The sequence below is a fragment of the Notechis scutatus genome, chromosome 4 (genome assembly GCF_049901735.1).
Source record: "Notechis scutatus isolate UNSWTSFEM ecotype Mainland chromosome 4, rNotScu1.2, whole genome shotgun sequence".
Lineage (NCBI taxonomy): Eukaryota > Metazoa > Chordata > Lepidosauria > Squamata > Elapidae > Notechis > Notechis scutatus.
Genome location: NC_142012.1, coordinates 94,607,767 through 94,624,060, shown reverse-complemented (window position 1 = coordinate 94,624,060; position 16,294 = coordinate 94,607,767). Strand labels below are relative to the sequence as shown.

The 16,294-nt window shown below is 36.9% G+C and overlaps 1 protein-coding gene and 1 long non-coding RNA gene across 3 annotated transcripts in view; one reads left to right on the top strand and one right to left on the bottom strand.

Annotated features, from left to right (window-relative positions):
• LOC148130830 (uncharacterized) overlaps positions 1-10,021 on the top strand; it is a 105,466-nt gene extending 95,445 nt beyond the window's left edge. The window contains exons 5-8 of one of the 2 annotated variants that reach the window (XR_015749345.1): positions 1,299-1,477; positions 1,663-1,736; positions 9,657-9,761; positions 9,857-10,021. This is a non-coding gene — a long non-coding RNA (uncharacterized LOC148130830). The remainder of the gene's footprint in view (positions 1-1,298; positions 1,478-1,662; positions 1,737-9,656; positions 9,762-9,856) is intronic. The other variant, XR_015749344.1, reaches the window with a different exon arrangement.
• The window catches only part of PCDH15 (protocadherin related 15), a 755,413-nt gene that overhangs the window by 570,823 nt on the left and 168,296 nt on the right, over positions 1-16,294 (bottom strand). Inside the window, exon 2 of the mRNA XM_087964118.1 lies at positions 1,052-1,142. The gene's annotated coding sequence lies outside the window, so the exon portion shown is untranslated. The remainder of the gene's footprint in view (positions 1-1,051; positions 1,143-16,294) is intronic.

Sequence of the window (16,294 nt, the reverse complement as noted above, 5' to 3'; positions counted from 1 at the left end):
TGGAATGTACTTTCGATTCCACATTGCTGCCTGCTTTTTGAAATCCCCCCTTCTTTCTGTTGACAACTATAATAATGTGTATACAAAATGTTTTATGATTTGACATCTCTCTCTTGCTGGGTATGTATGTATGTATGTATGTATGTATGTATGTATGTATGTATGTCCTGCATGCATGTATATATTACAGTATTTGTTCTGTTTTAAGTATTGAAAGCAGAATACAGTCAATTTAATTGCTGTCTTTCCTATGGTGTACTCTTATACACATGTCTTAAAATAAATACAGGTTGATTAATATTTTTAAATATAGCTGGCTTTGTAAATAACAGATGAATTAGGATCCAACTGTATGTAGTCGAAATTCTTTAACATACCCGATCTATGAGATGGTAAGAAACTGAACACAAATTATTTTAATAAGTTATCTTCAGATATGTCATTACCAATTTGGTAATGATATCAATTGCTGAGATGTTTTATATGATGTGCATATTAAGGAAATAAAAAGAAATAGCTTTTATTCACCTACGTGAAAGTTTCATTGCACCAATAGCTTCCCCATATCTGCTTTTAACTTAATTAATGTAGTAATCAAGAAATTAATTGATGTGTGGATTAATGCAGTTTCTCTTACATTCCATTTGTCCCTCAATAAATAGCTTGTTGTTAGCATATATTTATTGGTCTGTCTGAAAAGGAAGGTTCCTTTGAGTCAAATATGAATCTAGTTTGTCTCAGTCTTTTTCCAGGAATGTTAGTGATTCTTAGAAAAAAAAAAAATCACAACCCTTTCCTTTCTATTTACAGTCCTGGAAATCTCTCATCCCTCTTAGACTAAATAACTTAGTTGACTAGGTAACGTCCCCATAAAAACTTACAAAGAAAGGAGTGTTTTTTTTTATTTGATTCTTCATGGGAGTTTTATTCCAAGGCTTTTCTCAGTTCTTCATTGAAAGTAAGAATTGCCTGAACCCCGAAATGGGAGGCAAATAAATTTGATAAATAAATAAAATAATTTTATTTTTGAAAATGTTTTTTTTTTTCTTACCAGGGTTTAGGAGACATGATGCTGGTTGAAGTTCACAATAAGATGACTTTTGGTAATTTATGTTCCATTGTCACAAAACTGCAGATAAAACCTGAAAATAAAAATACAATTATTTTTAAATGGTTGAAATATCTTACAATATTTACATAATTGTATGACTATATTGTATTAAAAGACCATTGATATTATACAGTATATCTTTTCCTTATGTCTTTTTTCTTCTTGTTTTTTCCCCCCATTCAACTAGGTTAAGGACCACTAGCTGCAGCCAACTTGCTGTCGTCATCTTGCTCACCACATAAGCTGTGGTGGCTCAGTGGTTAGAATGCAGTACTGCAGGCTAATTCTGATGCCTGCTGGCTGCCTGCAATTTGGCAGTTCGTATCTCACCAGGCTCAAGGTTGACTCAACTTCCCTCCTTCTGTGGTCAGTGAAATGAGGACCCAGATTGTTGGGGTCAATATGCTGACTCTGTAAACCACTTAGAGAGGGCTGTAAAGTAGTGTGAAGTGGTATATTAGTCTAAGTGCTGTTCCTATTGCTATTCCACATTCAACCTACTTGCCTCTTTTGATGAGTTCCCTAACCCCTTCTGATTTTGCCTCCTACAGAGATCATTCCAGATCCACCAAATTGGCTTGCTCCTGCTGAGTGACTCATATCCACCCCTGCAGACCCTTGCAAGGTACCTCCATCACCAAAATCTTTACCTCAACCCTTTGGGTTTTTCCAAAATAAAAACTGCTCTCAGCTACCCCATTCTGGATAGCAGCAGTTCCTCATGAGCTGTTGACCTGGACGTCCAAAGCCCCATCAGCTGGCAGGCGATCGGAGGGTAGGCGGGCATGGTCCAGGCTTATTGGTGAGCGCCAAGCTGGCCATGTTGAAATTCTACTAAGTGATCAATTTTTAAATAGTTTCAGGAGTGGAGAGGTATAAAGGAACTCGCAGAAACCACAGGCCTACAAAGTGGTAGGACTGTGCTGCAAATCTTTGACAGCTTCCCCTCTCTCATCCAATCAGAGCCATGGCACTCTTGTGGCCAAAAAGTCTGTCTCAGCTCAATCAACTGAATCACTTTGAAGATGCAACTTAATTTTATTTGCATGCAATCAATATTACAGCTTTGATACTTTGCTGAGTGACCATGAACAAAAGGAAAACCAGGGCTTATATACCTTTGACCTATTACATTGCAAGGAAAAGAAACAATTTGGTTTACTGGGTCAAAGGTTTCTAATTAAAATCTTCTCCCTTTTACTATTTAGGGTCAAATCAGCTTGCTTCTCCCTTTTTTTTTCTTTCAAGGGCACTTTAAACAGCTCATACGGGGTTTATTGCTTTGTTTTTAAATTAAAATTCAGAAATGTACAAAATTAAACAGTGGCTAAAGGAAACAGAATCATTTAAATGTTTCCAATCATCATTCAATTTAAACTATTTATTATGATTTCCTATGATGGTATGCATCAAGTAATATTTTTTAAAACAACACAACATTAAATTAATTAGGTAACATAAGCACTAGTTAAATGTAATTATAAAATTTCAAATGTTCATTCTGGTGCAGCTGAAATGATGACTTTTCACTTGGATCAAAACCACCTAAATTAAGACTCAAACCTTTTTGATTCTTTTCTAGCTGAAATCTATCATCTTCTTTACTGACTGTTTGTGACTTCCATTAGGACACAGCCATTGTAATATAAATGATTGGATGATACTAGAACCAGCAAGCAGCCTACCTTTCCTGTATCTTTTATAAACAAACACATAATGCTAAACACTTTAATGTTGATGTTTGTTGGGAGTACATCAGCAAACCTCTTAAAAAGAGAATTACACAAAAGGTTAATGAATGGAGGGACCAAAACCTTGTTCATGTATTTTTAGAATTTTTTTCAATAATTTTTATAATTTTTAAATAATGTTTAAAGCACCTGCTCAAGAATCAGATTAAGAAAATTAATCAGATATATGCTTCAGTACCACTAAGAATAGAATAGAATAGAATAGAATAGAATAGAATAGAATAGAATAGAATAGAATAGAATAGAATAGAATAGAATAGAATAGAATAGAATTCTTTATTGGCCAATATATATATATATATTGTGTGTGTGTGTGTATCTTTGGTTATTTGGGTTTTCTCCCACGTAAAATTGGAAGTATCTAGGCAACGTTTCGATTAAGCCCCATTCATCATCGCAGGCTTGTGTCTTCGGCTCTGTGCTTCTCAGAGTAATGTGAGCTTGCAGCTGCTTCTTCCTTTTAACTGCTAGTGGGGGTGTGACTTGATTGGGTGGGGGCTTGGCTGTGTTCTGATTGGCTGGGGGTGTGTTCTGATTGCTTGGGGTTTTGGCTGTGTTCTGATTGGTTGGGGGGTTGGCTATGTTCTGATTGGCTGGGGGTGTGTTCTGTTCAGGTGGGGGCTTGGTTGTGCTCAGGTTAGTCTTAGTTACTGGGAGAAAACCCGAATAACCTAAAGATCCACATACAAATACCCGCGAGAACCTCAGAAAACATATATATATATATATATATATATATATATATATATATATATATATATATATATATATATATATAATATTTTCAAGGGTTCTCTGCAGGTATCTGGCAGCGGCGAGGTCCCACTCGCCATCTTCAGGCTGGTGCTTTCGGCTTAGTGCCAGTGCAGGCAGTCTGCCTGCACTGGCACTAAGCCGAAAGCACCAGCCTGAAGATGGCGAGTGGGACCTCGCCGAAACGCTGCAGATACTTTGAATCTTACGCGGAGAGAACCCGAATAACCAAAGATCCACATACAAATACCATGAGAACCTCAGAAAACAAATATATATATATTTAAAGTTATATATATATAAAAAAGTTATATATAAATATATATATATTTATATATTTAAATATATATTTAAAGTAACACAATGCTGCCAGCCAATCAAGATACAAAAAGAGCCAAAAAACAGACAGAAGATATCAGAGACACCCATCAAGCAGAACACAGCAAACTCCGAGACCAATAAACACAGACCAAGACTCCCAACCAATCAGGATGAAGAAAAAACCATTCTGGCACAGCAATAGGCTGCCCCAAATTTAAATCTGAAACCACTGTAAAAGTCTGACCCACAGACGGACACAATACAGAAGCCTGATGATGGCAGATGAGATTCTGCTGAAACGTTGCTACAACTTTAAAAGAACTACAATGACGTGGGAAAATACCCGAACCAAGCCGAACACCATACATGTAAGTACCATGAAAACTTAAGAAAACATATATATATATATATATATATATATATATATATATATATATATATATATATATATATATATATGTATGTATGTATGTATGTATATGTATATGATGTATATGTATATGTATATGTATATGTATATGTATATGTATGTATCCTACTGTTTCCCCATACTTGATAATGTTGTCAGTTTCTCATTTTAAATTCAAGCTTACATAATATATATTTATCTGTACTTTTCATTCCTAGGAAATTAAAATGCACTTAATCTGATTGGTTTGAAAGTTATATAAATAGGCACTTTTGGGAAGAGAGGTAAGAAGTATGAAAACTAATTTAGCCAAGACAGATGAAAACAAGCTGAAACAAAGATGTACAATATGGAAGGGGTGTCAAATTCAAGGCCCGTGGGCTGGATCCAGCCCATGGGGTATTTCGATCTGACCTGTGGGGCTGCTCTGGAAACAGTGAAGGACCAGCCTGAGGTGCCTCTCCCAGTGAAAATGGAGCTTGGGGGAGCTCCATTTTCGCTGGCAGAGTGTTAGCAAAACAAACCACTAGCAAAAGTGGATTCCCCCCAGGCCTGCCTGGGCCACCACAGGTGCTTCTGACACAAGTGATAATGAGCTGGTCACGCCCACACCCTGCCCATGCCCCCTGGTCCCTCCGAGGTCAAATACAACCCTGATGAACTTCAATGAAATTGAATTTGACACCCCTGCAATATGGTAACAAAGAGATGGATGGCAACTCTTCACGCCAAAAAGGTGAGAGACCCATTGTTCCCCATGGGCAGATGGAAAACATGCAAGAAGTCTACTTAGAATTGACTATAAACAGGGCTTGCATTTTATACTCAGCAGTTGCTTTTTCAACTTGTCTAGTTCTTGCATTAAACTTGTTTACCAGACATCTAAATCTTTGAAGCACTTTAAAGGTTTGTGCACACTTTAAAAATAATGTACAAGTGTGGGGGGCATTAAATTAATACAAGCACAAAACCTCATCACCATTCATTGTCCCAAAGATGCTATTTCAAGAGGCAACTGGCTGAAGAAACTTCTTGGATGAGAAGCAAAACAAAGAAAGTCCAGTTATCTGACCTGGATGATTGACGTTCTCCATAGTCAGATTGCCATTCATTACAACATGCATTTTTTTAAAAATTTCTATGCAATCTTGAAAAAAAAAGTTGAAGACAATTTAGTAAAGCTGTGATTATCTTTACTAAATTGATTCATTTGGTGAGGAGCATATTTTTTTCAGCTTCAGATGAACTTCAGTAAATGCTTTAATAAATATTAAAGAACAATTGCACTTCTGCAAGGCCAAAATAATTTATTTTGAATCATTTTCAAAGCATATACAGTACATCTCTAATAACAAATTATACCTTCCAGTCATTAATTTTCAATATACTATAATTAAAATTATTTCAGAAATATACTTGGTGTCTCATTATTGATTGCTACTTGCTATAGAACAACTTAGATGCTTACAAACTACTTTATTTAGCCATTTTTCTTTAAATTGTTTCTTGACTTCATGAAGATACAGCACCAAAGGAACAAAAGCTATATTTTTAGAAAGCAAAAAAAAAAAAAAAAAGCACCAACAACTAACAACACTTCCTATCTAAAATGACACTTACTATAAGGTATTAAAACTCTAAAGGTATCAACCTTATTTCCACATATAATAATAAAAAGGAAGCTTTCTTCATATTTCACAGTAAATATGCTTTATAATTCTAATAGAAAATTTATTCGCTGCTTTGCATTAAGAAAACTTTATTCCCCCCCCCCCCTGAAATATACAAAGTTTTTTAAAGATTGGTAATTTAGCTGAATAAAAGGATTCCAGAATTAACTAGGTAAGACACATCTTCAGTTTACTGGATTAGCCCTTGTAAAATGTAATTACCATATTTATTTATTTTAAATCCATTGAATTCAATGGAGCTACTTAGAAGTAGTTACCTTGCTTGATGGCACTTGATAAATATGTGGTTTTCACTGCTTACAACTCCATCAGATAGAGATTATGTTGAGTATGTGATTATTCCAAAGCACTGCTTTAATGGTTTTCATTATTACAATAATTGGAATGGTAGACTTTTGCATTTTGAATATTTAGCCTCATGCTTCAATCAACTTAGCCTCAACCAATGCAAATATTTACAAACAATTAAGAGCTCCTGAAGCAAATGTTCTTCTGTTTAAATACAGTGTCAAACATCTTTCTGAAATGATTGTTAGAAAGGAGAAATCATTTACAAAATATTTTTCCAGACAATCTCAGTACACTATATTTACCATCTAGGGACAATTTTTAATAGACAATAATTAGGATGCTAGGAAATGTTGATTGCTAGATGAACTATGTTTGCACAAAAGAATGAATTGTATTTTATCATATTAAAATAAATATTGCCAGGAACACTAATTATAAATGATTGTGACTAGGTAAGCTATATTCTTCAGGTTGATCATTGGGGACCCCATTGAAACTTCCATCATTTTCTCAGCAATGGTAAGGAACTGTTTTGTCATTACCTTGTTCTCCTTTGAAATACAGTATATTGATAATCTAAGGACAGTTCAGTAGAAAATCAATGGGTGGAAATAAGTTTAACTTTAAAAGTCATGAAAATCTATTAGTCTTAGCTTAAGTCAAACTCAAGGCCCAGGGGCCAGATCCAGCCCCTGGGGTACTTAGATGTGGCCTGCGGGGCCACCCTGAAAACAGCAAAAGGCTGGTCAGTGGTGCCTCTGCCAACAAAAATGGAGCTTGGGAAGGCCACATGTGGCCCTCCGTAGCTCCATTTTCACTGGCAGAAGGTTTTAGGAGGCTGTCATGGCTGAAAATGAAGCTTGTGAGGGCCGCACATGACCCCCCCCCCTTGAGCTCCATCGTCACTGGCAGAGAGTTGCAGGAGGCCATCGCAGCCAAAAACAGAGCTTGAAAGCCCATTTTCACTGGCAGAACACTCCAGTGATGTCAGCTGGCCCCGCCTACCCTGGCCATGCCCACCCAGGCCCCCTGAGGTAAAACACAACCCTGATGCAGCCCTTAATGAAATCGAGTTTGACATGCCTGCCTTGAGTAATGAAGCCAGCTAGTAATCCTGGACCAGTCATCCTCTTCTGGCCATAGGAAGCAAGAAATGGTAAACCACTTCTGAAATGTTGCCAGGAAAATTGCAGAGAGTAATCCACTAGTCAACACTGATTCAAATGCAATTCTTTTTAAAGTAAGAACTCAAATTAATACTTTTAAAAATAAATTAACAATACATGTTTCTTTTCATTGTTTTGTTTACCAAGTCGACAGATCCATTTAATATACCATTAATTACACTTTGAATAATTTGTTTCAAACACATAATGTCTTCATTAAACATTCAAATAATTCATTTTAATGCAAATAAATTGACAAACACCAATTGATTAAACCATATTAAATCAGGAGGAACAATTACCCGAGTTTACTGGAAGAAAAATGCATGAAGTTCATTTTGTTGGTTCTCTTATCAAGAAGGGAAACAAAACAGAACAACACCACCACAAGAGCAAATAGTCTGAATACACTTGAAATACCTTGAGCTTAGAACTTGACAACATTTCAACATCTTGTCAGGCATTTCATTCTGATCGTTTCAATACATGCATCTACAACAAAGAGCCCTTGAAGCATATGTCAAACTGCATAAAAGCAGTAGATTAAAACTATAAACAGAAGGTCATAGTATGGTATTTTAACATACATCTTTAATACAGTGAAAAATGTAAAGAGAAAATTATTTTTTTCTGTGACAGCACAGATACAGTGACTTCATTTTCCACATGTGGAACATAGAACCATTCTTCTGGCTGTGACAATGCAGGAATCTTTCATAATGAAAGTTAGGCTAATTTTAAATTACTCTGTACATCCTTGTTTCCAAGGGTTTTTCAATAAAAAACAGGCTAGAAAGAGCATCTGTGTGGATCTTCACATTTAAACTAAGTTCTAGAAAAGTCAGACAGAACACAGAACATAACAACATGAAGAACATACTATGCAGAGTTACATGGGAGGAAGGTTTTGAGGAAAACTTTCTTTACCATTTAATGAATTCAAACTGTCAAGCTAAGAAAGGAGCTTATTGAGTAATAAATAAACATCTGATCAATTATATCTTTTCAAAGGTCTTTGGTTACACTGCATACTCAGGATTCTTGAACAAATAAAAATAAAAAAGTTGGAAAGCGATAATCTGCCTTTATTTCTTGGATGTTTTTATGCAGGCTCTCTTTCCTACATTTTCTCCTTTTTCCTCTAAGCACAATGTTCAATTTAACACAATATGGAGAAAAACTGAAAGCCAGCCTGACAGCTACTGTACCTTTTTCCAGTCATGCAAAATTTCTACTTTATAATGTCAACAGAAAACACCAACAGCATAAACGTGATCTTACAAGAGCTTGAAACTATTATTCAAACAATATTGTTAGCCCTCCCAGGCCAACCAGAAAAGAAACAGGACCAAAGGAGTTACTTCTAATTTATTGTAAGGGTACATTAACCAAAGCTTGAAAGTCTGAAAATATAAATCTCTGTCCATCACTTTTAACAATCTGATACATTAAAGTAGATCCCTTTTCAGTTTCTTCATTTGGGCAATTAGATGTTGCAGGTGTCTCCACTTTCATCTGAAGCACCTCTTCCTTTCATCCTTCAAGTTCATTCCCACATACCATTATCATGAACCATGAGAAGCCATTGAATGATTGAACCACAATTCAAAGTACATCTTTATACCATGTCATGAATTTGAAAAATAAAATATAATCTCCAGCCGGATATCTGAGAACCATTGTCTTAACCAAATAGATAGTATTTATTTAATATTTGCTTAGAGAACTTTATTCCAGATCGTATTTCTGTAACATATACAAGCTAGTTGTAGAAGGCTTCTAGATTGCCTTAATAGAAATCTTGAAATTAAATAACTGGAATTTATTTGCAAGTTAATGTTTGGGACACTGATACAAATCAGCATGCTTCAGTATTAGATTTCCACAGAAGAATCTGACACAGCACCTCTATTTTTGAGAGTATTCTTGAAATATTCAGCAGTGCACTAAAAGTGTGAAGTAAGGTTATTTTTAAGTAGATGAGGTATTTTAAGTGATGTTCACAAAAGGGGAAGAGCAGGATAATTTGCTTTTAACATATTTCTTTGGGTGTAGAGTTCCTTTATTTTTAACACCACTGCAAAATGTATGCATTTCTCTGTATGTATATGTGTGAATTTTGCATGATTTCTATCCGTAACTATGGAAAGGTTATTTGTGCAGGAATGGGCAAGCAAGTTCACACTGTCTGCATCTCTGAAGCTTGAGGATGGTTTTTGATGAATGCCTTTCCATGTCTCCATCGGGAACTTTTTTTCAGAAGGAAAAGTAAGAAGGGAGACATGCTATTTTGCATACTGTTGAGAATGTTATATATTGGCTGTTTGCAGATTAATTTATTGCATTTACTGTATGTTATACAGGGGTGGTACATATCAGGTCTGGAATGCAAAAACCTGTTCACCTCTAGTAACACAAAAGAGATTCTATCATCCCAGATCAAGAAACTGCATACAACCTCAATCATGGAACATGTTTAAGATTGCTTTATATTGATATAAATATCTCTCTGTCTCTCCATCCATCTATCAATCATCTATCTATCTATCTATCTATCTATCTATCTATCTATCTATCTATCTATCTATCATCTACCTACCTACCTACTTACCTACCTATCATGTCTCTATCTTCTCTTCTCAGCTTAGTTGTATTTTAAAAGGAAATTCTAGAATATGGCTTGCTTGCTTGCTTATTACAATATGTACTTTTTTATTACAAAGATTGCAAGTTGCCTAACAAGATTTTAGGCTATTAAAATAATTGACGATATAAACATAAAAACAACATTCCATATGCCATTATGCAAAACAAGTTGCTTCCTCCAGAATGGAAAGTTTTTATTGTTCTTCTGAAGGAAGTCAGTAGTGGGAGGGATAAAACAGCAAAGAAAAGAAGCTAGAGAGGCAACCCCAACTTTGTCCCTAAATTCAATCTAGAAAAATATACATTGCAAATGCATAAAAACTCTCTTTTCCTTTTTTCTCCTGAAAGCAACAATAAAAACTGTGATGGAGAAAGAAACAGTGATATGAATAAGCCTATTTATTATTTCTTCAACAGAAGAGAATATGTGAAGCTCAGGATTAAACAGTGGGGTTCATGGTGGACTCTGAGCTTGGCTGTTTTCTTGCAGCTGCTTCATTATCCAACTAGAATAATGCATTAATGTTACCTAGTTGAATAGTGAAACTTCTGTAAGAAAACAACCAAGCTCAGAGAGCACCAAGGATCCCACTATTCTTCTTTTTCCCATCACCTTTTCACACAATTCAATTCGAACAATATTGAATGAAGAAAGTTTTCATTCATTCATTCATTCATTCATTCATTCATTCATTCATTCATTCATTGGCAACCCATCTTACCACAGGGTAAGTATAGTGGACAATAGATGGGAATATAAATGTTTAATGATGGTTGATTGCTAATGTGGATGCAGTTTCTTGAATGTGGTTGATGAGTTACTGGTAGTTTCCTACTCTATGTTTGAATTGAACCGAACTGAACTGAATTGAACTGAACTTTATTTGGCCAAGTGTGATTCAGTGAGGAACATCGTTAATGTAAAGCATAGGTCCCTATAAAAATTACAGTAGTTCGTGGGGCAGTTCACTGTAGTTTGGAAGTCACCTGGTACTACTCTGTGATACACTATGGGTATCTGTCATCAGTGATGGCTGAATTTATTTATAAAAGAATTGCCACATACACATTGGATTGGAGCAGGGGTGGGATTCTACTGGTTCTGTCTGGTTCTATAGAACCGGATGTTAGGGTTCCCGGTAGTTCAGAGAACCGGTAAAATGGCCCCCTGGCTGGCCCCGCCCCACTCCGCCCGCTTCTCTGCTCCCTGTCAGTCTCTATTGCAACATTGCAACGTTGTGCGCATGCGTGACATGCCTGCAGCCTGCTTTTGCCCGCCAGGCCAGACATTGCTGCCTGCCTTCTGCTCTGGCCCTGCCTTTACTGATCTTCCTGGGTGAGTGAAGCTCTGAAGCCCCAGTCGCTTTCCTCACACTTGCCTTTTGCTGCCACCGGTCGCCTTTTTCCCTCCCCACTTGCCTTTTGCTGCCGCAGCTGGTCACCTTTCCCCTACTACTTGCCTTCCGCCAAGGAACACACGGAGAGGCTTGTATAGGTTGAATCCTGCTTTTCTCTGTTTGCCCAACAGCTGTTTCTAATGGGAGGGGGGCTCCCATTAGAAACCCTGCCCAGCCCCTCCCAGAAGCCCCCCATGAGGCTCGTCTGGTTACCAGGTAAGTATAGGGTAGCCTCCTGGGAGCAAAAATGGGGAGTTGCGGGGGGGGGTCCGTGCTGCCCCCCACCCCGTTTTTTCTCCCAAGAGGCTCCAGGGAAGCTTGCTAGCCAGGCCAAAAACGCTACCCACCACCCTGTTTTTGCTCCCAGGAGGCTCCAGGGACACCTTCCTGCAGCCTCCTGGGAGCATCCAGCCATCCAGTGTGCCTGGTTTCGGTGTTTAGCAAAAAGAACATTTGGAGCTAATATAGTATTGATTCCTGCCTTGGGAATGTTCTGGGTAATCAAACTTATGCAGTCTCCTAAAACTGTTTTTCTTCTTCTTCCATATCCTCCTCTTCAAAACTAGTAAGTTGCTCTGCTTTTTCATGCCAGGCTTAGCGTGGTAAGTTCAGAGTGGATTTTGTAGAGAACAGGTCTTATTCATTTGCTCAATGTACATTACACCATTTCCAAAGCATAATTCAGACTATTCAGCAGTTTGCCTAGCTGCTGCTTCATTACTTCTATTGCTGTCATAACCTTTATGGGGTGTCCAATGGCCTTTTTAAGTTTGACAAGCAAAAAACATAGTAAATATTTCTCACAAATATTTCCCCTCTTCCACTTTATGGTTCGTTTAACATACAAAATTATGTGCTGTGTTACTATTCAGGCAGTTTGCAAACTTGTGTTTTTTGTTACTGGAAGGCAACTCTTTAATTTGAAGATGGTGGTGAATTCTTGGTAATAAAATGGCAAGTAAGGCTCACTTCTACTTGCCATTTAGAAAGGGTTAGGAAGAATGAGAAGGTTAAGCTTTGGTTTGTTTCCAATCTCTTTTCTTGACTTGGTTTTCATAAAAACTAGCTTTGGAATTGAAGCCATATGTGTTAAAATAAAATTCTTTCTGCATAAGTACAAGTATACAAAAAGTTTCAAGATTAATCCAAGATGTTTAATGGCTTTAAATATCTGGGTGTTGTACTAAGGTTTAAGTCAGAGATCTTCAAACTTGGCAACTTTAAGACTTGTGGACTTCAACTTCCAAAATTCTCCATCCAGCATAGCTGACTGGAGAATTCTGGGAGTTGAAGTCCACAAGTCTTAAAGTTGCCAAGTTTGGGGACCCCTGGTTTAAGTAGAAAGAGGTTCCAGCAGAAACTATACCATGAATACCATAGAGATTCTTTCTTTCTTTCTTTCTTTCTTTCTTTCTTTCTTTCTTTCTTTCTTTCTTTCTTTCTTTCTTTCTTTCTTTCTTTCTTTCTTTCTTTCTTTCCTTCCTTCCTTCCTTCCTTCCTTCCTTCCTTCCTTCCTTCCTTCCTTCCTTCCTTCCTTCCTTCCTTCCTTCTTTCTTTCTTTCTCTTAAAGGGAAGAAAAAGAAAGGGAGGGATGGGAGAAAGAAAGAAAGAAAGAAAGAAAGGGGGAAGGGAGAAAGAGGGAAGGGAAAGGAATGTGAATGAGATATGGATGGATGGATGGACAGACAGACGGATGGATAAGAGGGAGGGAGGGAGGGAGGGAAAGAAAAAGGAGAGGAAGGAAGGACCACAAACTCTGGCACTAGACGCAGCTTCAGAGGTTGCTTTGAAACAGCACAGAAATCCAGGGCTGGAAGGGACCTCAGAGGTCATCTAGTCCAACCCCGTGCCAAAAGCATTGTTAAAGTGAATTTCTATCTTTTGACCCACCCAGTAATGTGACCACCAAGTCACACTTAGTCAGTCACATGACCAGCAAGCCATGCCCAGCCAGTCACATGACCAGTAAGCCACACCCACAAATTAGACCACGCCCACAGAACCGGTTGTTAACCTAAGACAGCTCAAAGGGGCATATAAGAAATCTAGTTTCCACAGAGGAAACTCACCGAGAAAACAAATAGGGAGAGTGAAATAAAGCTAGAGAGAGGCGGTCAAAGGAGAGGCGGTTAGTTCTCACCCAAAGAGGTGGCTGACATCTGCAAGCATGGAGGCTTAAGTAGTTCCTTCGTACCCTCTGTTCCTTGTCTGACTAATTTAATGCTCTCAACTGCATATTGTGTGAGTTATTTCATTGGACAGCTTTAGAATCGAGCTTTATGTGATAAAGGTATAAATTTAATTATGTGCTGCAAGCAGAAGACAAAGAAGTTCCATCTCTAGTGTGTAAGAACGTGGCTAGTCCTTTTTCTATGACAATGGCTGATGTTATTTATAGGAATAGTCTTCTTATAGGAATGTCTTTTATGAAAACCGAGAATGAAGGTAACTTGGCAGCGCTTCTCTAGTCTCATCAGAAGGGTCTTAAAGCAGAACAAAAGAAGAAGGGAGAGAAACTGTCTATCAATATTTAGTGCATTGTGTTTCCCCAGACCAGCATGTTAAGCTACACATTTATTGCTTTCATCTTACAAACATTGCTACATATTTGGAACAATTATTATGGCTGGAGACACTGAAACATATTCCCAAGTATAAAATTAATTTTATCCAAGAAGATAAAGATGGTACCAAAAATCTCTCAGATGACAAAAATGCCTGGCATGTATTCCAAATAGCTTTCAAATTATTACTTTTATTGTCCTCATCTTCTGAAACCTCTCAATATACTGGCGATGAGTGATAATGTTTTGTAACCTTAGCTATTAAAAAGATTATCAAGATATATATAGAGAGACATTGAAATGACATGTCACTCATTTGTGTATATTTTACTATATTGTCTTACAAAGCTTTATACCAATTTGTTGAGGAGTGTCATAGTTGTCAGATTAACAGTTTAGGCTGCAAAGTATTGCAATATGTAATATGTGAACTAACAATACTACTGTCAGCACTCCTGTCTTAAAATTCAGCATCACCCCATTAGGCAGGTTAGGAAGACATGACATGGCTTGTAATATTATCATTATCATGGGAGAGAAGAAGCAATTTTCTTTGACATTTGGTGATAGTGGACTTCTACTAGAATAGGGCACAGAATTGAGATACAGTAATTTCCAAAAGTTATAATTCTGGAACTTGGGGGTGGGGGGAGGCATGGATTGATTTCATTTCTGCTCTTCTAGCATGCATGCTTTTGTATGGATAGCAGTTTTTGTGTCAGATTTTGTTTTATTACACCAGGAAACATTTTTCACAGTGGATCTACCTATGACAGTTACCTTCTTAAGTACTTTGGAGCATACATATTATTATAGATATGTATCAAACCATTTACAGATGACCTTGAAAAAAAACTCCACGAGATTACATGTGTTTTGTGATCATTACTACATGCCTCAGTTTAGATTGCACAGATCAACTTGATTGAAGAACGATAAAAAAAAAGTTTTTCTCTATATAACCTCCCTCACAGTAGCAGTAACCTACTCCATCCCACAATTCTGAAGATAATGAAACCATATTTAATTTCCAAAATATCAAAAGAAAATTCGGTAGGGGGAAAATATTTAAATATTTTGGTAGGGAGAAAAATAAAAAACTGTTGAACACATCCCATCATACCCCCTCCCCCCCCAAAAAAAAAACTCTTCAAGAAAAACAATCATTTATTATCCCAATCCACAGAGTATCTTGGTTTTTTTAAAATATAATATTCCAGAGATACATTGTAGTTACACTTGATGATAATACAAAGTTTCAAATTCACATGTTAGATTTCCTCCAAACTCCCTCAATGTTGGTAATGGATGTTATCAGTACTGCTACTAGTTTTATTGGAAAATGCTAGGGACTAGCAAAGTTAATTTTCTTATGGAGAGAAAAGCACAGGATATTCTGAGTCAGGAAAACAAGAACACAAACTGAGGATTTCCATATTTGGAACAGATCACTGTATGTTGTTGCAAGATATAATCATCACATTGGTTATGTAGAAAACATGCATGTATAATTATGTGCATATATGCATTCTAACCTTATTTTTCCTCCTCAGTTCCATGGTGCCCATGGCCAAAAGATGGAACAGCCTCTGAAATCTAGCATTTCTCTCCATGCATTTCCACTCAGCAATACATTGTTTGCATTGGTAAGAAAAATGTGGAATACATTAGGTTCCTATGAAATAGGAGTTCCCTGGTTCATAGAGAGTGCTTTGTATGATGCTCTGTAGATATATTCAATTAAGAGCTAAATAATAATAGTCATTCTATTTTTTTTTCTGAAATGCAAAGTCTAAATCACAGTTTGGGGAAATTCTTACAGTGTGTAACTTGTCAAAGGCATCTGCATAATTCATGTTTTCCCATTCTGCACATTTTATTAAATGTATTTATTCTATCCCCCTCTCCAAGTGTGGATAATAGATGTGGAAGGACCTGGAAACAGAAGACTGGAAGATAAAGAATTGTAGAAAATCACAAAATACAAAAATCTCCAAATAGAACTAGCATGGCTGTGACCCATAACATCTGGAGCACTAGTTGAATACCATTAGAACTTAAAAAAACAACCCACCATTAGATCAATTGCCAAAGGCAGTTTTACCTGGAACACCCAACATCCTGTGACAATACGTTTGAAATCATCCAACAATATCTACCTATCCCAAGTCCTTAGGAAGGACTCAATAATGTA